Below are 23,523 nucleotides of genomic sequence, written 5' to 3'. Positions count from 1 at the left end.
TTACCAGACAATAATCGTGCACAGTTTACCACCATGTGTCTTTAATAACCCAGGCATTTGTGCTTAAGGGTTTAGTGTGGATTAGAATATATATTAGCTCAATATTAATACACTTAATCAATCTGTTGTTTTAAAATCATGAGTTTTTTTTTTCATTTATAACATGTAGGCTTTCCATTTTTGTTCACAGACACTAGAGTAAGAAATAACTAAGAGGATCATTTTATTTTATTGTCATCATCATTATCATCATCATCCAATCTCATTTAATTTACAATAAGCATCGATGTCAGTAAACTGTTCTGGTTGCTGTGTGAGCAAGATTCTGTCGAAAACAAGTTTGTTTTTCTTAGCCTACATCACGAACAGAGGCCTCATATTTCTGGTCAGGCATCAAATAAATGTGAAATATTGTCATAAAGGAAGAAATCCTTTACTACTACAGAAGAAAAAGCCACAAACATCATCTGCTGACAGGGAGTGCACACACATATACATTCACACACACCCAGATAGGCATACACATGTAAGAAAGCATATATCATGTATCATACTAAGAATGATGGAATACAAAGTTATATAAAATATACTGCTTACTTTTATTACCTTTTTCAATTGAGTGCAACAAACTTTGAGACCTTATTCAGTGCCATAACCTATGCTAGGTTTTAGGCGTAGAAAGGGGAATACTGCATGAACTCTAGCTTTGCAGACCTTAAAGTCCAATGCACACTTAGAAAACTAGAAATATGACTCACTGCTCAGGAACTGTGCACACACCATAGGTTATTATTATAAGTCGTTTTTTTTTTCACACTAGTGACCTGGTAAAAGTAAACAGAACACTTTGTTCATAAGGATGAAAGAGTTTTTCATTTTATCCTACACATTTAGAACAATGTGCAAAGATATACAGTGGGTACTATCTTAGCCATTTCCTACCAAAGAACTAGCATTAGTCAGTGATGTGATAGTCCTAGTCTAACTGCCTGTGCATGTGTGTGTGCATGTTTGTGTAAGAATGTGTACATCCAGGGAGATCCCTGGGTGGCTTAGCGGTTTGGCACCTGCCTTTGGCCCAGGGTGTGATCCTGGAGTCCTGAGATCAAGTCCCACGTCCGGATCCCAACATGGAGCCTGCTTCTCTCTCTGCCTGTGTCTCTGCCTCTCTCTCTCTCTCTTTCTCTCTGTCTATAATGAATAAATAAATAAAATCTTAAAAAAATAATAAAAAGTAAATAAATAAATAAAATAAAACCTTCCAAAATAGAAAGCGTCAGGCCCATACGGGTTCATTGGTAAATTCTATCAAACATTTAAGAATATAGTTATATCAACTCTCTATGATCTCTTTCAGAGAATGAAGGGACTGCTTCCTAACTTCTTCTATGAGGCCAACATTACCCTAATACCAAAATCAGACAGTCATTAGAAGAAAAGAAAACTACACGTCAGTATTTCTCATGACCACAGATGTAAAGAGTCTCAATAAAATATCAGCAAATCAAATCTAATAATGTATGAAAGAATTTATACCACGTGGGATTTATCCCAGGCATGCAAGGCTGGTTCAACATTCAAAAATCAATTAATGTGCTGCATCATATCAATGGGCATGAAAGGAAAATCTCATGATCATAGCAATAAATGCAGAAAAAAAAACACAAAAATACAATAGCCACTCATGATAAGAACACTCGGTCTACTAGGGATAGAGGGGAACTACTTCAACTTGATAAAGGATATTTACAGGGGCACTTGGGTGGTGCAGTCAGTTAAGTGTCCAATTCTTGGTTTTGATTCAGGTCATGATCTCAGGGTTGTGAGATCGGCCCCGTGATGGGTTTCCACACTCACTGTCGAGTTGGCTTGAGATTCTCTCTCCCTCTTCCTGCTGCTCTTGCTTGTGCTCCCTCTCTAAAATAAATAAATAAATCTTTAAAAGGAAAGAATATTTACCAAAAAACCTGCAGCTAACATCATATGTAATAGTGACAAACTCAGCTCTCCCCATTAAAATCAGGTGTGGGGGGGCATCCCGGGTGGCTCAGTGATTTAGTGCCACCTTCAGCCCAGGGCATGATCCTGGAGCCCCGGGATGGAGTCCCACGTCGGGCTCCCTGCATGGAGCCTGCTTCTCCCTCTGCCTGTGTCTCTGCCTCTCTCTCTCTCTGTGTGCCTCTCATGAATAAGTAAATAAAATCTTTAAAAAATAAAATAAAATAAAATAAAATAAAATAAGGTACAAGATAAGGATGTTGTCTCCTACCACTCATTTTTAACATCATACTGAAAATAAAAAGGTCAGCAGCTGCCAGGGTTTTGTAGGTGGGGAATGGATGAATGGGTAGAGCACAGAGGATTTTTAGGGCAGTGAAAATACCTCATATGATACCATAATGATGAATATAGGTCATTATACATTTCTCTAAACCACATTCAATGTAGGCAATCAAGAGTGAAGCACAGCGTAAACTGTGGTCTTTAAGTCAGTATGCTGTGTCAATGTAAGTCATCAATTGCCACCAGTGTACCACTGTGGTGAGGGATGCTGATAATGGGGAAACTAAGTATCTGTGGGGTGAGGGATATGTGGGATATCTCTGTGCCTTCTCCTCAATTTTGCTTTGAACTTAAAGCTACCCTAAAAAATGAAGTCTTAAGAGAAAATAGATACTGTATTTTGACACAAAGCACATTTTTTTTCCTTCTGAGATTGTGAATAAGAGTTCAAAGAACTGTATATTCAGGAATTAAATGCAGCCATAATTGCTTCTGGCAGGGGTGTGAAGAGAATCATACTGTTTCCTGTGTCGGAGAAATCAACCTCCTGACTTAAGCTTGGATTTCCAGCTTTGTGTAAAAAATTGGTGAGAAAAACATTTATGGCATCCTCCACGTTTAGGTAAGTTGAATACTTAATAACCCAGAGAGAAATGTTATATAGCCTATGAGGGAAATTGCAAGAAAACATTCATATGAATTCCATTTCTAGTGTCTTTTGACACTAGAATTTACCATAAACTGATTATATTTGATTCACTACCAAGTGAGAAAGAGACACTAAGGTATTAAAGGAACAAATTAGTAGTCTCATTATAGAGATTGTTTTGGCAAATTTTTGTTTTTGTTTTATTTGTTTTTGCTTTTGGTGAATTGGGTTGCATTTGTTGGCCAGGAAATAAATTATTCATCTAATTTAATGTGTCCTCACAAATCTAGGACGGCTAAACATTTTGCAAAATGAATAGCTAGAGATGAGCAAGTTCATTTCCAAATCACTCCGAAGTTAGTGTGTATGATATTTAAGAGCAGAACTGAATTTAAAATGAATATTCTATGAATTTAAAGATAATATAGATTGAAGACAATTCTAAATGTCTTTTTCAACTATAAAGTAGTTATTAAAATATAGACTAGTTATTAACCTCAGTTTAATGTATACAGACATATATTTCTGTAAGAAAATACTGCAGCATTACTAGTGACTTTATTTTTCTTTTTAAAAAGGATTTTATTTATTTATTCATGAGAGACAGGCAGAGACATAGGCAGAGGGAGAAGCAGGCTCCCTGTGGGGAGCCTGATGCAAGACTAGAGCCCAGGACCCCAGGATCACAACCTGAACCAAAGGCAGACCTCAACCACTGAGCCACCCAGGTACTCATGACTTTAAAATGTAAAATGAAAACAAACCATATTTCTTTCTCTACTCTTGCCCTTACATTTGGCTTATTGCCATTGAAACGCTTGTGAAATAATAATAGTAAATTATTAAAGAGAAATTACTAAATTAAGACCATCCATATTTCGACTACTGCAACTTTATTTTAAATCACAGAAGAGACTCATTATAAAAAATTATTTATGTAAATTATTACATTAAGAAATATTCATAAAAAGTGCTAGACTGGGTGAACACAACTTTATGGCACAAGTGAGTGCAGCATCTAGGTAAGGGCACTAATGGACCTTGAAGTTGCAGGGACAGAGGCTGGCATTTAGGGTCTACAATATTCTAGCTGTGCAACACTGGATTATGTGTGAAACTCTTTGATCCTTCCTTTGTCCTTTGTAAAATTCTGAAAAATACACTCTCTTTAAGGCTGTTGGGAGGGTTTTAATTAGATAATGTCTATTAAATGCTAATTCTTGTATCTTACACCTAGGAAGCACTCAAATGACCATATTCCTGTCCTTAGAAGCAGATACATTTTTCTACATCCATCTTCCATGCATGAAAGTGCAGTTGCTGATTACTTTAAAAAAAAATGAAAGAGGATATGATATTTTTACTGTCTTAAACAGTGCAAGTCCCTATACCTGAAGACAGTGACAAATTTCTTATTTCAGAATTCTGTTTTCACTACAGGTTAGTGCTGGAACACTGATATTTTAAATTGGATTTCCTTTATTTAATCTTTTCGTCGGCAGCAGCAAAATATACTTGAATTTCCCTGTTGAGAATAATGTACACTTGCTCTGCCATTTACTTGCCTAGAAAAGACATTAAAGTACTTTTGCTTAGCAAATGTTATATTGTTGGATTGATGCAACCCTACAGATACACTATAAAGTATAATTTAATATCAGAATGCAATAATACCTACTCCAGTTCATCACCATGTGGCTGTTTCTGCACAAAGCCTCTTAACATACTTTGCAAATCAGCAGACATTACTAATGATCATAAACAACACACTAGGAATTTGTGACAACTGACTTCTATCTACTCCCCATAAGTTGTCTTCATTTTAGAACTTCAAATACAAACTTCTGTTGGAAGCTCCTACAGCTCTTTGAATTTGAGGATAATACCTGACAATTTGTAATATCTAGGTCAATAAATTCCAGTTGTCAGGGTCCATATGACAACTCTTGACTCAAAAGAGAAGGTACATATGCTTTAAAATCATTTTCATTTTAATAGCCTTTTTCATGTAATAGCATGTTCTCTTCTCTACAAATTCCAGATGCTTTGTTATTGCTTTAAATTCTATAGCAAGGGATGCTTGGGTGGCTCAGTGGTTGAGCGTCTGCCTTTGGTTCAGGGTGTAATCCCGGGGCTTGGAATCAAGTCTCACATCGGGCTCCCCATAGGGAGCCTGCTTCTCCCTCTGCCTATGTCTCTGCCTCTCTCTCTCTGTGTCTCTCAAGAATGAATGAATGAATAAATAAATAAATAATATTTAAATTTTTAAAAAAAATCCCTTAGCAAAACACTTAATTTAAACTTGTTTTAAAGTAATATATTTAACTTTTCAAGAACTTTAAGAGTTTGGAGGGAAATTTTCAAATTGAATTCTATATATGTTCTGGTGGCAAATCTTGGGACACCTGAATGATAACAATCTGAGGACAGACCAAAATCTCTAAGTCTCAGTGTTTCTGTCACTCTCAGGGAATAGATTCTCCATACTTGAGTCATAGCAGACCTGCCATCATAAAGAAAGAAGTAAATGGGGTACTTGAGTGACTCAGTTGGTTAAGCCTCCAACTCTTGATTTCAGCTCAGGTCATGATCTCAGAGTCATGAGGTTGAGCCTCTCATGGGGCTCTGCACTCAGTGTGGTCTCCTTAAGATTTTCTCCCTCTCTTTCTGCCCACCCGTCTCTCCCCTTGTGCACACACGCATTTTCTCTCTGAAAAGTAAAAGTAAGAAAAGAGAGATGGTACCAGAAAAAGCTAGAAATTTAATGTTTATTAACATTTTTGTTTTATGTTTTTGTTTATTAGTATTTTAAATTCTTTAGTTTCAAGTTTGATTTTTTTAAAAAAATCCAGTTGTTCTTTGTGTCCTTTCTAAGAATTTATTTGCAATAAAATATAATGATATCCTCCACTAATAGCATTTTCATTAGCTATGTAAGTAATTACATGCATGAATGTATCAGTTAGAACCTATCTCTCATTCCTAGCCTACAATCCAGTTAACAGAGAATCTCTGTAACACTTATCACTGGGGGAAGAGCAATCCATCCACAAAGAAGGTAATCCCACATCCACTTGCATAGACCTACCTGTTCCTCTCAGAAACAGATGCTTATTTCAAGCAAATTGCCCTAGAAACTTGCTGGTTTACAATTTGGTCTGAACAACTTCCTCCTTGGAAGTAAGCCAAAGAATCTTACTATCAAAATGCCAGAAAGCATTAAGAATCAATAATACTTTATCTGTTAACATTGTCTTCTGTTAGTGTACTTTGTAGACTTTTTCATTCAGTCATGGGAGGAGGCGGTTAAGTATGTTTATTACCAAATAGTAATTCCTATGGAGGTTGTCCATCTCTAAAACCTATCCCAAGTATTTCCCATGTTAATTATCCCAATAGCACTGTTAGAAGTCATGTATAGGATGGACATACACAAGGGCGTGGTTTGCTTTTATGTCCTGTTGAACCAAAATGGGTTTGAGTCAATTTTACATAGGATAAGAGCCACTTCCTTCAAAGACTTTAACTTTCCCCCACATATTTAGAATTTATATAGATGACTTTATATAAAACTTTTCCTTTGTAGGAAATGAGAAGGGTAAGTGCGCAGGGAGGGTGGAGTCAGAGAGAAAGAAAGGTGAGGTGTGGCACAGTATTACAGTCCAAAAGGGAGGACACAGGCATTCTAATTTTGTCGATTAAGAAGAAAAAGAACATACTGATATTTTATTCCCTGGTATTCTATTGTCCAGGGATTTCTACTAGCCAATTTAATGGTGCAGTTACAGGATGGGACCAGCCAAGTATGGACTGATTTCCTAAAATCCCTGACCTCCTTAACTGAGAAGCCATAGTATTGATTAGGGCACATGCAATTTTAAAAGAACACAAGTGTGTTATAATAGTAATTATACTTTACCTACAATTTTTGAATCATTTTTTGAAGATTTTATTTGAAAGAGAAAGCAAGGGAGAGAGCATGAGTGGGGGGAAAGGCAGAGGGAAAAGGAGAGAGAGAATCTCGAGCAGATTCCCCACAGAGCAGGAAGTCCAATACGAAGCTTGATCCCAGGACTCTGAGATCCTGATGTGAGCCAAAGGCAGACACAACCAACTGAGCCACCCAGGTGCCCCTGAATCACATTTAAATTCTATTATTAAACTTTTTCTTTCAGTTTTTGATAACTAAGCCAATGCTCACATTGCATCAGAAATCTAGCTTATTACAATAATTGTTAGCAATTTTGCTGATACATCATTTTATCTTTATGGATATAGAATATAAAATTTATATGTTATTATCATTGTTGTTTGCTTTTCAAATTTTCCAGCAACCTGTGTCAGAATTGTTCCTATATGGATCATCTTAACTTTATACAAGCTGATTTGACTTTAATATAGCTTTCCCATATGAGTCATCTAGTTTCAGAATCATAAAATCTCAGGAATGGAACAGAAGTTTAGTGGTCACCTCGCTCAATTAACCATTTTGGAGAGAAGAGGGTAGAAAGGAGAGTATAAATCCTAACGAAATGACTAGACATAACTGCCTACTGGGATTTAACACCTGCATGGAAGCCATAAAGTAATTAATCAACTTGATAATTTATAATAACAACTAGTCAAGTAAGTTAGCCCTAAACTCTGTGGAAATTAATATGTAAGATGATAAGTATTAGCACCTGATACTAGCCATCAGTGGCTATGAGTGGTAAGTTACACAAAAATAATATGGATATCATCCTTGTCCTCAAGGAAACCTAGCTTACAGTGGGTAAGCACCGACAATGAATGGGGCAGGACTTCAAAGGGAAAATCTTAGTGGCATAGAAGATCATGGGAGCAAAAAGACGCAATCTGAATCTTTAAGGATTGGAAAAATTTGATAGATAAATGGGTGAGAAGTAATTTTTTATAGCCAAAGGAATAGATTCAGTTTTATATATGTGAAGTGAAGAAATTGCATTTATGGTACATTACACAAAGACAGAGTAAGAGTATGACCTGTATATTAGGGTGTAATGACAAATAATACTTATTAAAAACTACACAATGTGAAGCCATTGCACATTCTCGAATAGATCTATCCCAAAAAAGAATGTTTTAGGAAAGTTGCCTAAGTGAAAAGTTTAAAGATATGTGACTTCAGACATCAAAGATAAGAGCCAGTGGGAGCCCATCAACTTATTTGAACACATGACAACAAAGGTCAGGATAACATGACAGACATGACTGTGGAGAAGAAGAATGGAATATAAAATTTCAAAGAAACAAACGTGAAACCTTGAAATAATACACATAGAGGCAATAAATTGTATGAATTCTGAATTGAAATAAGAGGGTAGATGTTTTTCTCCTGGGATAAAGATAGCTTCTAAGGAGCTGAAAAAAAAATATTGTATGTTCATCATAATTTTAGGACCAAAATGCTCCTTACAATCCACTGAGTTTGAGACAATGGTAAGTATATCCAATGGAACAAGTACATAAGAGATAAGGAGTGATATCTAAATTTGGGAGTGATCCAGAGATGATAATTAAAGTAAGTAATTCAAGTAGGTAAATTTTTATGTGCCTATTTATCTTTGGATTTTAGTGCCCATATTCCTTTCTGCTCCTCTGATGTTCTTTAACACAGTGCTTCATTTTGACATTCTCCAGCCCCTACATCAGGCTAGTCAGAAATGTATCACAGCAGAGTTGAAGAGAGTCCAAGGTGCTCCTGGCTTCATTTTGAATCCACCAGTACTCCCTTCAAACTATAAAAACTGACTCTTGGGGGGAAAAAACCAAGAGCCATCATGTATGCCTTATTACAAATCTTATCTAATATATTCCCTCAATCATGAATATTTACATTTTAAGCCTTATCTCTATTAGTGCATTTAAAGATTTTTGTCCTCTGGTAAAATCATTTCAAACATTTTTGAAGAGCTAAGTTTAGCCTAGGAGGTATACCTCTGAAATCACACTGGTAGACAGCTTATGTTTAACTCTGGGCCCATGATAAATGACTCCTACAGAGCTAACTGTGAGGTAGCAAGGCAATGACTATCTTCTGAATTATTGCATATTTAATACACTCTGCTTAATGCATTTTAAGTATATGGCTACATATTCTGAATCTTTGAAAATTTCTATCTTAAAAAATTAAAAATCAAGTAATTGGCCAGAAAAATCTTACTCTGTTTTTATGCTGCAATATTTGCTAGGATCCTTTCAAAGTTTTTGTAACTATAAAGATTCAGGAACAAGGAGCACCCACCCACATGTCCAAATTCTAATCCACAAGACTGTTTATTTTTGTCTCTGAAGTGTCAACTCTCAATTCCACTTATTTAAATTGTATTTTAGTCTTCACAGCCAATCCCAATTTGACACTCTTCCCCATGAAGCCTTGATGTCATGAGGAAAAAAATCCAAATATTTAGTGATATTTTCAAAAAATCCAAATATTTAGTGATATTTTCAATCGATATAATTTTAAAAATTGACTTCTATTAGCATATGAAGCACCACTATTAAAAAGTATACAAATATTTTCTATTTGGGTTAATTCCCTTAGATTCAACTCTAAGGATTTTCTGTTTGCCTATCCATAATTTCTTTGTACGAACTTAAGAAACTTTGTTTTTCCTGATCATTAGTTGTGGGAATAAACATAGATGCTATATATTTTTTAACTAAGCAATTATTTTTCTTTAATTTTTTCATTGAACATCATTTCAATTGATGCATGTAGAAGTTTCTCTAAATAAATTGAAATGACTCTAAAGGATGCCTGAGGCATATGTAATCTGCAAACAAACCAACAGTTATATTGTAATGCAAGCATATGGTAGCTATATTGCTTCTGAAATTATGATGTAATTTCATTACTTTCACACCAATTATACTGGCACTAACCAAGCTTAGTGTAAAATGACTATCAAAGACTCTAACCAATTTACTGACAGGCTATGCCTGGAGAAGTACGAAACAATATTGAATACTAGTTTTATTTGCTACTGATATTTATTTATAGAAAGTGGCAGCTATAATTAATGTAGTCAGAGTTCATAACATGTAAATGGACTGCTAAAACACAGTGAAACTAGATATATTTTAAAAATTGCAGCCAACTTGCCTCATAGAGGCAGAGTTGTATTGTGCATTCAACTCTAAAATGGCACCCCATGGAGATTTCAGAATTCTTTTTGAATTACCATTGCTTCTTTGCACTTTCAGGATTGGCCAGCTGGAATCCAGAGGCAGTGGCATTACTTGCTCTGCCAATAGATTCAGCCATAGTTAAATGACAAGTGAAGTCTAACAAGATTTCTTCAATAAATATAAATCCGGGCTTCCTACAGTTATTTTTTCATCCTATATAGATGAACCAAACTATTTAAAGAACTGTTACTCCTCTCTAAGAGAAGCAGAGGACTATGAAGTCATGAAAGAATACACTAATGGTACTAAATAATTCACTGATTATTTACTGAGAGCTCCTTATGTAGAAAGACTATGAAAAAGGCTGTGAATTTAAAGAACTCAGATTGGGTTCTGTTCTGCAAGGTAGAGACTGTAGAATGTCTCTAACTTAATACCAAAGCATTAATTTTCTAAGATGCCCAATTAACAAATATAATTTCTTTTCTGGAATATATTAGCATGCATAAACACTTTAAATAGCAATGCATTCTTTTGTAAACCCTTTAGCCTTCATGATCCCAAGCTTGCTTCTCTGCCAAAAGGATATATACCTAATAGGTCATAGGGTTTTTGTCTGCATTGATTATAATATTTATAAAGTATCTAGTGGAGGGTTTGACACACGGTGCTCAGAAAGTAATGCTTTTGGTGCTGTTATGTTACTATGATCAATCCTATTATTATAATGAGGGAAATATTAATGAAGCACATTATCACAATGGTGGTTGGCATATAAGGGGCTCAACCATGAAGAATGGAAAGTATTTTATCATATAGAAAAGGGTAAATTTGGGCAACAAAAGGAAGACGAGCAATTAGAATAAGCAGAATCATGAAGACATGTGACTTTTATCTACTCTCACTTCCACACATAGGTGTGATCACACGACTTGCTTTTCCAATAGAATGGGGGTATAACACCTGTATCACTTCTGAATGAAGGCATATGAGAACCACCAGTCCAACATGTTCCACATTCCCTCCTCCAGCCATTTTCTGCAGGTGCCGTCAGCCTGCATCCCTGAGTGAGGAGGACAGGAAGCAGAATTCTCAGTCAACTTGTAATGATTATGAAATAAACCTTTGCTGTTTAAAGTCACTGCTAATGTTGTTTCCAGTCAGTAATGTAGCTTATGCCCATTCATGGCATATTTGCGGAGTAAGTGTGGTTAGAATATAAAATAAAGAGATTAGAAAAAACCTGGGAATGAAACTGTCAATGACCATAAAGAACCTAGAATGCTATTATGAAGAGTATGGACTTTGTTCTAAGCAACATTAAAACATCAGATTCACTCAATGCATTTTTAATGCAGATAGTTGACCCAACAGATTTATAAAATATGGCATGTGGCAGGTAAAAACTGGAAGCAAAAAGAAGCTCTCACAGTAAACCATAACCAAAGAAACAGGAATATGAAGGGAAATAGGAGAGGGGAAATTAGAAAACCTTCAAAGTATTGGTGGAAAATGTCAGTTAAATTTACAGGATACAAGAGAGCTGAGAAACAACAAAAATGTGTATAACCTATTACTTTCTTAATGAAGTGTTAATGAAGTGAACTGCATTAGGTAATACAAGGAAAATCATTAATTGTGATTTCAAAAAGCCTAACCTTTGGAAATGTAGGGATATTTACACAAATCTTCTTGTGTGTAGACAATAGGACACATCTAGGGAAGTTATTAGGTTTACTTTAAGAGATGAATAGACTTCCTGATAAATGTGAATAGTCACTCAAAGATTTTCAGTTATCACTTATGAACTATTTGTAGTGAAATAAACAGGAAAACCAAACCAAAAAGAAGTGAGAGTAAATAATTATGAGGATCTCCATCATGGGTTCTGTGCTTAATGATTCCTGTAATTTCATTTAAAAACTATTTTCAGTGAGATATTAAATCAAAATTTGTTACATGTGTGCAAAGCATTAATTTTCTAAGATGCCCAATTAACAAATATAATTTCTTTTCTGGAACATTTTAGCATGCTTGCATAAACAATTTAAATAGCAATGCATTCTTTTGTATAATTCTAAGCGGATGGTAACAAAAATGTGCTTAATCAGAAAAGAAATAAAATATATATTATAAACGCTTAATTGTTAAAATTCATTGTTTGATTGAATAGCCATCTCTCCTACTAGACGTTGAGCTTGTTGATGTCAGGGGCAATATGATTTTCCTTCTTCGAAATTTCAACTCATAGTACTAAATTAATTTTTGTTGGTTACGGGAACTGAGTCGGTGATACTTTCTGATGCAAAACATTCAAAAATGTTTTCATGTGTCCGGTATAAATCTCCTGAGAAACAATTTTATGGTAATTCAGAGCACTACACATAAAAAGAATGACAAACAATGAATGTTCCTAGAAACACCCATAGTTTCAGAATGTAATTATGTTAGAAAACATCGGTAAAAATGCTTTATAAAAGAGCTTCAAAGTGTTGGGCTACTAATATGGAGTAATTTTGTTTTTCCCTATAATTGCCACTAACTGCGTGTGGTTACTCCCTCTCACTCTGGGTAGCAGACGTTATTAGTGGTAAATATAGCAGTCTGACTTTCTAACTTTTCATTCTTTTGATTTTTTTTTTTTTGCTTGTTTACTAGAACAATATAATTCTGTTTTTAAAACAGTCCCGATGATTTGAGATCATCACTCTACCACTTGAATTTTAGCAGACTTGTGACTTTGATATCTTGGGCTTGAGGTAGGGCTTCTCCTGTCCCAAGGCATAACTCTTTCCCTGTGTTAGCATTATCTGGAATCATTGTCTATTTGTTTGATCTTTTTTGAAAACTCCGATATACTCTGTAACAAGGGGCTCTTTGTACCACTGGTGGTCCTGTGACATTTATTGGCAGAAACTCATCTGGGAGCATGATACCGGGAGCCCCATAGGACTTTGATTCCAGGCAAGACTGTGACCTCCAGTCTTACCCACCATCCATAATCACAAAATTCATGGACAATGAGTTTAATATTACTTGGAAACTGAAAAATTAAGGTGATAGCATTTGACTTCTTTTTGGCCTTGCATCTCAACATCGGTTTGAAAGGTTCCTTTGCTCTCTTAGTCTTCTTGGGCTGCCATACTAATAGCATAGACTGAGTGACTTAAACAACAGGAATTTATTTTCTCATAGTTCCGGTAGCTGCATGTCTGAGATCTGGGTACCAGCATGGTTTGGTCCTGGTGAGAGCTTTCATCTTGGCTTGCAGATGGCCACCTTCTCTCTGTGTCCTCAGATGGGGAGGCGGTGCTGTTTGGTGTCTTTTCTTATAAGGGCACTAATTGCAGCATGAGAAGTCTGCTCTCATGATCTCATCTAAATTTAATTAACTCTGGAAAGGACCCATGTCTCAATCCCATTACACTGAGCGTGAGGGCTTCTTCAACCATGTATTTTGGGGGACACAATTAGTCCATCACACTGTGCCACAGCAAGTTGGGCACTCTAGCAATATCCAATCAGTCAATAACTCTTCCTATAATTACTTCTTAATTTTATGAGCAATCCCTTTTCTTATGGGCTCTATATCTGACTCTTTATGGGGAGGAGCTGTACCACTTTTACCTTCTACAGCAGTTATGTGAGGGGAGAGGATACTGTCTTTTCAAAAACACTGCATTTATTTAAAATGTGATTCTTCTCTTCAGTCTCCTCCCCAGTCATCCTCCTGTGCTACCCAGGGAGCCTGGTGAGCTGGGGCAGTGCTAGTCCTTGATGGGGCTGGCCTCTCAATAAGCACTGGTTATTTTTAGAAATTGGATTGAGGTGTTCCTCCTTCTTCCTGTGTTTAGCTATGATCTCAGTCAGTAGCCATTCTTAAAAAGATCTCTTTTAGAATTTAACATGATTCATCTGAAATTAGAGCTACATGCATTTGCTAATATTTGATATAAAAATGGCAATGCCATACAGTATAACCCAGTCCACTGATGTCTATCAGGATTATAGACACACTCATGTTTTGTTTTTTTAAAGATTTTATTTATTCATTAGAGAGAGAGAGAGAGAGAGAGAGAGAGAGAGGCAGAGGGAGAAGCAGGCTCCATGCAAGGAACCCAACGTGGGACGCGATCCGGGGTCTCCAGGATCATGCCCTGGGCTGAAGGCAACGCTAAACCGCTAAGCCACTGGTTAGCCACCCTAGACATGCTCATGTTTTGAACCCTGGGGACCAGGTAGAAAGTGGAGTTATCCTTAGAATATCTTTCTTGTTTGGTTATTGGAAGCCATGAGGTACAATGCTATTGCTGTTCATGTTAATACACTGATCCCTCCCCATACCCTGGTCTCTAACGAAGTGGAGAGCATCAATTTGCCATAGTTTGACTATAGCAGATTTGCTACATGTGACAAATGACAAACATATTGGAAACTCTTTGCTAGAACAATGTTGCCTCTGTGCTCTGAATTTACATCCTAAGACAGTGTCATCATCAGTAGGAAGTGGTATAATAACAAAACAACTGCATTCTATCTGTCCATTTAAATCGTTTCAACTTTAATTCAGTTTGACTTAAAGACTTTCCCATACCCAAAGCACCACTTGCTTTCCAAGTTATTTCCAGATGATGCCACTTGTAGTTCCAATGTGAGTGAATCAGACATGTGCCAGTATCCCTTCCAGAGTGTGCTGCCCTCACATCATTGGCATGCATCTGGAGGGCATCTCTCTCATAGGGCAGATAGCAGGCAGCTTGATTGCTAAAATAGTTTCCAATTACAATATCATTGGGATTATCCTCTCTCATCACTCATTCATAAATGGCTTTTATGATTTCTAATTTTACAGTAAAAATCTAGACCTTTTTTTCTTTCATATTTTAAGAAGAGAATATTTCCTGAACTAGGTTTGAATGATAATAATTTTCTTCTAAAAGAAATCCTATTTGGTGAACATATGAAGTATACCTCACAGCGCAAGGACTCTACATTGTGGAGTTATTGACACTTGCTCTCATGAAATGATGCAAAAGAATTATGAAATCTTGGAAACCTCTGAAACAATGAGGACACTGATGTTTTTTTTTTTAATTTTATATTTCTCATTGGCCAAATCACATTCACATTTAGCCTAAATTCATAAAAATTTACCAGTGTAAAAAACGGGAAAAATTCTAAATAATTTCAAAATTGTAGTTAGAGCTGCCTCTTTCTACTATGAAACAAATTATTTTCTTGTTTGTGTACAAATACACACCAAATTTAATGACCATTGAAAAGAAAACATCTGTGTTAGTCTTAAGTTATGGACACTACTTTCCTCTGTCTTTGTAATAGGCATTTTTTTTCCTTTACAGATCTCTTTAATGATTGTTTTTCTCTCCTGAGGTAATTTTTATATAATTGGGATATATTTGTTCTGTACAATGTGTTTCAAGAACCACACCAAATGATGCTGTGGACAATACAATGATAAAAATGGAAGCATGCTTCTCAACTAGGAAGATATTTTTTTTAGGTTTAACCAAAATAAGCTGCCAGAGTGTTCTTATAAGTTAGTATATAATGTTAATGGAGATGTAAGTAAATTAATGAGCTTAAAACCAGACCTCTAGTGTCTCTAAGAAAGCTCTGTTGGGGATCCCTGGGTGGTTCAGTGGTTTAGTGCCTGCCTTCCGTCCAGGGAGTAATCCTGGAGTCCCAGGATTGAGTCCCACATCAGGCTGATGGAGCCCGCTTCTCCCTCTGCCTGTGTCTCTGCCTTTCTCTCTCTCTCTCTATCTCTCTCTCTGTCTCTCCTGAATAAATAAATAAAATCTTAAAAAAAAAAAGAAACAAAACTGTTACCTGAAGTTTATTAGATAAGAATAAGAGTAGTTCATTTCTCTTTTATAGTGACAGATCATTCTATGTATAATAGTTTTTCCTTATTATTGCATATTTTTATGATTATTTTATCCAATAAATTATCACTAGGTCTGGAACTATTTATAACATATTTAATTTGAACCTAGTCATTCAAGTGTCCAGATAAGCATAGGTTTTGTCCTATCTCAGAATACATGCCTATATAAACCCAATGTCTATTCTTGCTATTCGTTACAGTAATTTTTTTCCTTATGATATTTTACTAGTAGCCTGGCCTTATATGATAGGGAATAATTGGTTTCTTAAGGAATAATTAGTTTTATTAAAACTCAGTTAACAAAAAATGTATTGTGATTTACTTGGAGGTCATTGGAAAGCAAATTAAATAATAAAATTCTAAAAATGAAGCATACCTACCTGCATTGTCTGAAGAAATAATAAATAAATAACTAGATACTGAACTTGATAATCCTTAAGAACATTGAATTTTGAAATAGTAACCAAGATTGCCAAAATTTACCCAGCTTGTTTCTCCATTTGGCCAACTGAAGAAACAGTTGAAAGGTATCTCAGAATTTAGAAAGGTATCTCAGAATCAAAGATGACTATGGGATTTGAATTCAGATTCTTGTCACTGTTGTATATTATTAACTATAGAATTGCAATAATTCACTTTAAGTTTTCCTCATATAATTGGTAATTCTGGGGGTATCCATAAGTCACAAAATTCTGCCTGGTAAATACACATTCATTACAAATTGTGTATTTTGATATTGTAGAATTAATTTTAAGAAATGCAATCTAAAATTGTTCACAGTAGTAGACATACTCAATTTTTCTATGCATATTCACCATATTAGGTCACTGGACGTTTTCACAACCCGTGAAAACTCAAAAGCAAATATTCTTTGGAAAAAAAATCGCATGAAAAAAGTAAAAATGCTATAACTCTCTAAAATATTGTTTTCTTTTTATTCAAGATTAATGTCAATACTGAAGATACATTTGAAATAAGCACATTTCAATAAGACTTAACTGCAAAATAATCTAGTTTGCTTCTTTCCAGTCTGGAGTTACAGAATCTGAAAATAAGAAAAAAAAGATGTGAATATCCTATTGAAAAGTTGGTTTACCCTTAGATGTTGACAGATCTATTGGAGGGAAAATTCAATCAATAAGAAAAGTCTCTAATTAGAGACTATCTGGGAACACCTTCTGGAAAAACAGTTCTGCATAAGAATTCTAAAACAAGCTGTTTCTATTTGCCTTCTACCTATATCCGCTCATGTCATGACACTTTTGTAAATGCAAGTATGAAACAGGTCTGCGAGACAGCCCCAAATCAAACAAAAAGATACCATTACTTCATTTTTTCCCAGAGAAGCCACTAGGAGCCTGAACAATATTAAATCCTAACATGACTTCAAATGAGTCAATGCACCTCCCACCCAGTTTCTGGTTTTTAAGCAGTTTGAATGTTAAGAATATTAATGATACAACTCTAATTGAAACAAAGCCCAGAGCATACACAGAGCATATATAGGACAAATATTCAAGAAAAATTATATTGTAATTTAGAGTTACAAAGGCTGGATCACTCATGAACATTTGTAGATGCATAAATACTTAAATATTTTCTTAAAGATCATTTATGCTCATTACTGAACTTCTTAAAATTCAACATCTTATATAGGGGAATAAGTTTTAAAAATGCCCTGCATAAAGAGGAGGTGGGTGAGGGAAAGGCTAAATGGGTAATGGGTAATAAGGAGGGCACTTGTGATGAGCACTGAGTGTTACATATTAGTGATGAATCATTACATTCTGCTCCTGAAATCAATATGGCACTAAATGTTAACTAGAATTCAAATAAAAACTTGAAACAAACCAGCAAAAAAGTCACTCTCCCTTCACAACCCAAAAATAAAAATGTCCTGGTTAAACTTATTTTAAAAGTTCTAGGATCTAAAATAAATAAATAAATAAATAAATAAATAAATAAATAAATAAATAGGTAAGTAGCTCTAGTATCTTTCAATGAAAGGCTTTAGAGTTTTTTTCTCATAAATTTGCTTATGGCTACAAATTTTAAGTCTTCAAGAGAAGTAAATCTAAGTAGACCAGAGTCTCAAATATTTAAAAATTACACTTGGTATATCACAACTTTGTGCTATTTATTTGTAAAGTTTCTGCGTACTAGACATTTACAGTTGTCAACTTAAAAATTACTCTTTAACTAGTCAGATGTTTAGACTCATAGTAGACTGTTGCTTTTTCAATTTTTGAAAACTGGCCATGAGAAACATAGAGAAGACCATTTGCAATGCAAAGCACTATTTTATTACTATCCTTACAGATAGATATTGAGTTCTTTATTGCAAGTATTTCATACAGTTTTTCTTTCACCCTTCATGATCACTCATCTTTGAATAAAAGCTACAACATTTTATTCTTACAATTTCCTAGGGAATAAAAAGTATAGCCAATGTAGTAAACTCTGAATTAAATTCGAGATGGCAAAGATATTTTCTGATTTAGGGAAACTGTTGATATTTGGAATGGGTTATGGTGTCTCGAGTTTGATAACTCTGTAGGTATGTGTTTGTAATACATCTCCTTTAAGTAAATGTGAAAATAATTTTTTTGTCATTTCAAAGAAATAGTTTAATACATGGAATCTAAAGTAAAAAAAAACTGTTGCATTAGTTCTTGAATAAATCATAAAATACAGAAAATGGAAATGGGAAAAAAATGTTACAATTTAGCTACTCTATCCCCCGAGGCTGTAATAAAAATTGTACCTTGAAAAATATTCTCTACTGTTTTATCCTCCCCATCATAAGCCATTAAGTGGCCCCTGTTCAAAATATATTGAGTAACTGCAGTGCTTGACTCATCACAATACGCGCACATGACAGAGTTCTGATCTTCAGAGACACATTTTGTGGTGGTTGGATTATCACACATTCAAACACCACAACCAACACTCTCATGAAGGAATTTTCTTTTCAAGTGCTAAATTAAGCATTACGTAGAAGAGGGATTGGCTAACTATGACCAGTGGGCCAAATCTAACCCCGTTGCCTATTTTTGCAAATAAGGTTTTAGAGGAACACAACTACTTCATTCGTATCTGCACACATTGTCGGTGGCTGCTACTCCAGTGGTAAGGCTGAGTAGTTGTAACAGAAACTGAATGACCTACAATAGCAAAATATATGCAGTCTGGTCCTTTACAGAGAAAATTGGCTGACTTTCGGTATAGAGATCCTAATGGAAGAGAGTCAAGACTGGCTTGCTTTTTTCATCCAAAATATTGTATCTGTGTATACATGACAAAATTTTATCCTCTGTTCAAAATAGGTGACTTCCAGATATTATTTGTTCCTTTCATTTTACAATTATCAACTGGGATACATTAAGTATCGTAGATTTCTTATTCATTGTTTGTAATTTTAATTAAAATATTCTGGGACACCTGGGTGGCTCAGTGGTTGAGCATCTGCCTTCTGCGCAGGGCGTGATCCTGGAGTCCCGGAATCGAGTCCCACATTGGGCTCCCTGCATGGAGCCTGCTTCTCCCTCTGCCTCTCTCTCTCTCTCAGTGTCTCTCATGAATAAATAAAATCTTTAAAAAAAAATAATAATAATAATAATTAAAATATCCCATGCTCTTCTTTCTTACTGATTAGGTGATATTTATGTGAAGAACAGCAAAGGTGAAGCCTGAAGTGTCTAAATTGTGTTTTCTAATTTCTACATAACAGGGACTCAATATGTGTTGAGTTTATATGATTCACATTTCAAATCGATTTCTCTAATAGAGTTCTGGCATATTTTGAAAAGGGAATGGTTTTATTCTTGTAATTTCATTAAATTTCCATCAACTATCTGGTATGTAAATGACTTTTTGAAATGCAAATATCCAAAGTGAATAAACCCCAAATAGTGTGATAAGAATATGTGTCTACAATAAAAACTTTTGGGGGTAATAGGGTAGAGAAGTTCTGTTGTGACCTACTCGGCAACCCACTATTCATTAATTCTCACAATCCCCTTAGATCATTGAGATCAAGAACACTTAAAAGTAGTCTTTCAAGTACTGTGGAATCCCCACAGGTTTTACCTATACTGTGATGTTTTATTTTTTTTTAAGAACAACTTTTCCTTTCACTTTCCTGAAAAGTTTAATTCTTTTATTAAAAACACGAGAAAGCCCTCACTGTGGATATACATGCATATAGCCATTTTAACATTGTAAGGATGAAAGTTCAGGCATGGTCTTCGCAGCTGGAGCACTTGCATCCAGAATGGGAGGGAGGCACTGCTCTAAGTCTAGAACATTTTCTATAATTGTCTTTCACACAGAGTTGTATCATTTTTGTTTCAAATGTGAATGTTAGCAATTTGGAGAGGTTAGATAAAATATCTGAATGTTAATGGCTTAAATTGTGAGTATTAATACAATTCTAGTGATTTCAAATTGGATGATGCAAATAAATTGTTAACTTTGTGACTTAAATTTGGCTTATTATATTATTGTGATTGACTGGACACTTGTATTTTACATTTGTTGCTTATTTTAACAAGGAAGAGACTTGTTCTAGACAGATGCATTTATTGCCAGTTTCTGGTTTCTCGATACTGGCTAAAGGTCATCTCCTATTGCTAGCAGTTCAAGGTTCATGAGGCTATATTGCAAAGCTTCTAGCAATCTAACTGCCTAAGAGGATTAGAAAAGGGGTCCGGGCCTGCTATAGTCTCAACCCACCCAGACAATGAGAAAATGAAATCACATTCTTACAAAATCAAATAGATAATACATGATTTGGGTTCTTTCTACAAGCAACAAGCCTCAGAAACCACTAACTTTCCTAGTTCAACCTCCCTGCATTACCCAGAGAAAGAAACAGACTCTTGGCAGTCATTTATATGTTCAATTTTCAGTTTAGGAAATATGGTTAAAATCCAAGATGTCTCCCCTAAATAGTAATTATAGAGACCCTTTCATTTTTTAATGAAAAAGATTAACAAAATGTCTAGTAATAAAGCATAATTGTGGTGAATATCATAGACTTATAATATAACATAAGTTCCCAGAACTTCTCCAATTATTGCCCAGTATCGCTCTGGAGATAGAATATTAAAAATAGATTTAGGAAAGAATAAAAAAGAAAAGTGGGGGGAAAGTCCATTGTAAGATATACTTTTTTCCCTATTAAATAAGCATTTTGTTATATTTTGTCCGTAGGTCTCAAACCCCAGTACCTCCAGAGCAATTGAGAAACCAGGTAAACCTGATGCTAAGAGGAGAATAGATTTGCCAGGTCATGCTTTTTATTTGCTCACTTTGGAGAGTGGCTTGGTGACATTCATATTCTAACTAGATGTCTGTGCCAAAGAGCTCCCTAAATCTGTGTATAAATGATTCCTGAAGAAAATGACTTTCAGGGGTGTTTTCTATCTTGTAGCTCTTTGGGGGAATAAAAGAGCACATTTACGGTATTTTTCTCAAATCGGACCAAGGCAGTTATTTGTTGTGAATGATGCTTTTAGAATTGCATACTGGATTGCTTTAGCATCATAGGACGTAGGACACCTACAACAGTGGAGCAAAAAGCAACAGAAGTAGTGAAAATAAAGAAGCAGAACTGCATGGCCACACTGAATAGCACAGATGCATTTCACAACACTTGCAGGCTCTGTAGGTAAAGCCACAGAAACAGAATCATTTCACAAATGTGCAGGTTCTTTAGGGAGCAACAGTTGGGAGGTCTTCTGAAAGCAGAAACCTTCCTCATTAAAGATCATGTTTCTGTTTCAACTTCAGAGTGGCTCCTTGAAGAGACTAGTAACCCCAAACAACAAATTTCAAATATTAAGCATTATTTTCACAAATTTCATCATTGTATTCCATAGCAGAGTAAATAGGTGGACTTTTTCTAAGGTTTTTGCCTTGGAGACATACAACAAAGCAGGGTTTTAAATAAGCCATGGTTTTCAAAATGTACCGTACTTTCAAATGCAAAGGTTGTTAACCTGCCCAGGTGATTCTGATTCGGAAGAATCAATTTATCGCTTCTTCGGTTGTTTGAAGAAATTGTCATGATTTTCATTTAAGTGACCATTAGCTACATGTAATTTTGAATTGATTTTTAAGTTTTTATGCCTGACACTCTTTTGCTATTTCATCGGGGCCTAGATACTGCATTGCCATAAGCTCCAGGATGATACTAGAGCTGCTGCTCTGAGGAACAAGTTTGAATAGCAAGATTTAAAACGTCTTAGTTGTTAAAATTAGATGCCATTCAATGGTATAAAATTTCAGTTATGCTAGATGAAAAAGTCCCAGAGTTCTTCTGCACCACATTATGCTTATAGTTAACAATATTATAGTGCGCACTTTAAATTTTGCTGGAAAGGTAGATCCTCTGTTATTGTTTTTTTGCCACAATAAAAAAAGAAATTAGTGAGCTGCCGGTCATTTTCTCCATGGCTACAACTACATATTGATATCTTGTCTGTTCTTCTAACTTTCTTTTAGAATAGCAAAGTGGACTGCATCACTTTGTAGAACAGCGCTGTGTCCTATTGACTACTTCCTAGACGATTTGTTAGAAATCTTCAGGCATAAACAAAAGAAGTAAAAGCAAAACAAAACAAAACAAAAAAAAACACACAAAAAAAGTCATAAGATTGCAATATGGTAATTTAACCTGGGAAACATGGTTGCCCACTTCTTGCCTTTTTCGTTTTTCAGGTTGACTAGTGTCCCATTAGGAACACAAACGTTGAACATGATGGTCATGGGAATGGGATTTACAGATTGTTGATACAGATCAGAGTTCGGGTTCCCTATCTAGTGAGTAGCATATTTACAATACAAGTTTGTTTGCTCATTTGTTTTAAAGGAAGATTTCCTAGACTGGCAAAATTATTTCAAACTGTACAGGAAAAAAAAAAAAAAAGAACCAGTCTGGATACACTCTTTAAATGATAATGATTTTTAGAGAGAGTATAGCTTCTTTTTTTCATTTTTTAAAAATTTTTCTTCCAAAATTGTTCACATGCAATGTTATATTAGTTTCATGTGTACAATAGAGTGATACAACAACTGTATACATTGTTTAGTGCTCATGATGGTAAGTGTTCCTCTTCACCTATTTCACCTATCCAACCCACCCACCTCCCCTTTGGTAACCAATAGTTTGTTCTCTATAATTAAGAGTCTGTTTTTGGCTTGTCTCTTTTTTAGTTCGTTCTTTTGTTTCATTTCTTAAATTCCACAAATGAGTAAAATCATATGGTATTTGTCTTTCTCTTACCGACTTATTTCACCTAATTCCACTAATTTCACCTTATTTCATCTTCACATTATATACTCTTTCTGCTCCGTACCAGTTGTTGCAAATGGCAAGATTTTTTTTCTTTGTTTTTTTGTTTTTGTTTTTAGAGAGAGAGAGTGGGCACATGTGTGTGCACCCCAGTGGGGGTTGGGGGTAAGGTAGGGGTAGGGGCAAAGGGAGAGGAAGAGACAGAATGTTAAACCTCATAGAGGGTGTGATCTT

This window comes from Nyctereutes procyonoides, unplaced genomic scaffold (genome assembly GCF_905146905.1).
Source record: "Nyctereutes procyonoides isolate TBG_1078 unplaced genomic scaffold, NYPRO_anot_genome, whole genome shotgun sequence".
Classification (NCBI taxonomy): Eukaryota; Metazoa; Chordata; class Mammalia; order Carnivora; family Canidae; genus Nyctereutes; species Nyctereutes procyonoides.
Note: the sequence above shows the minus strand (reverse complement) of the source record.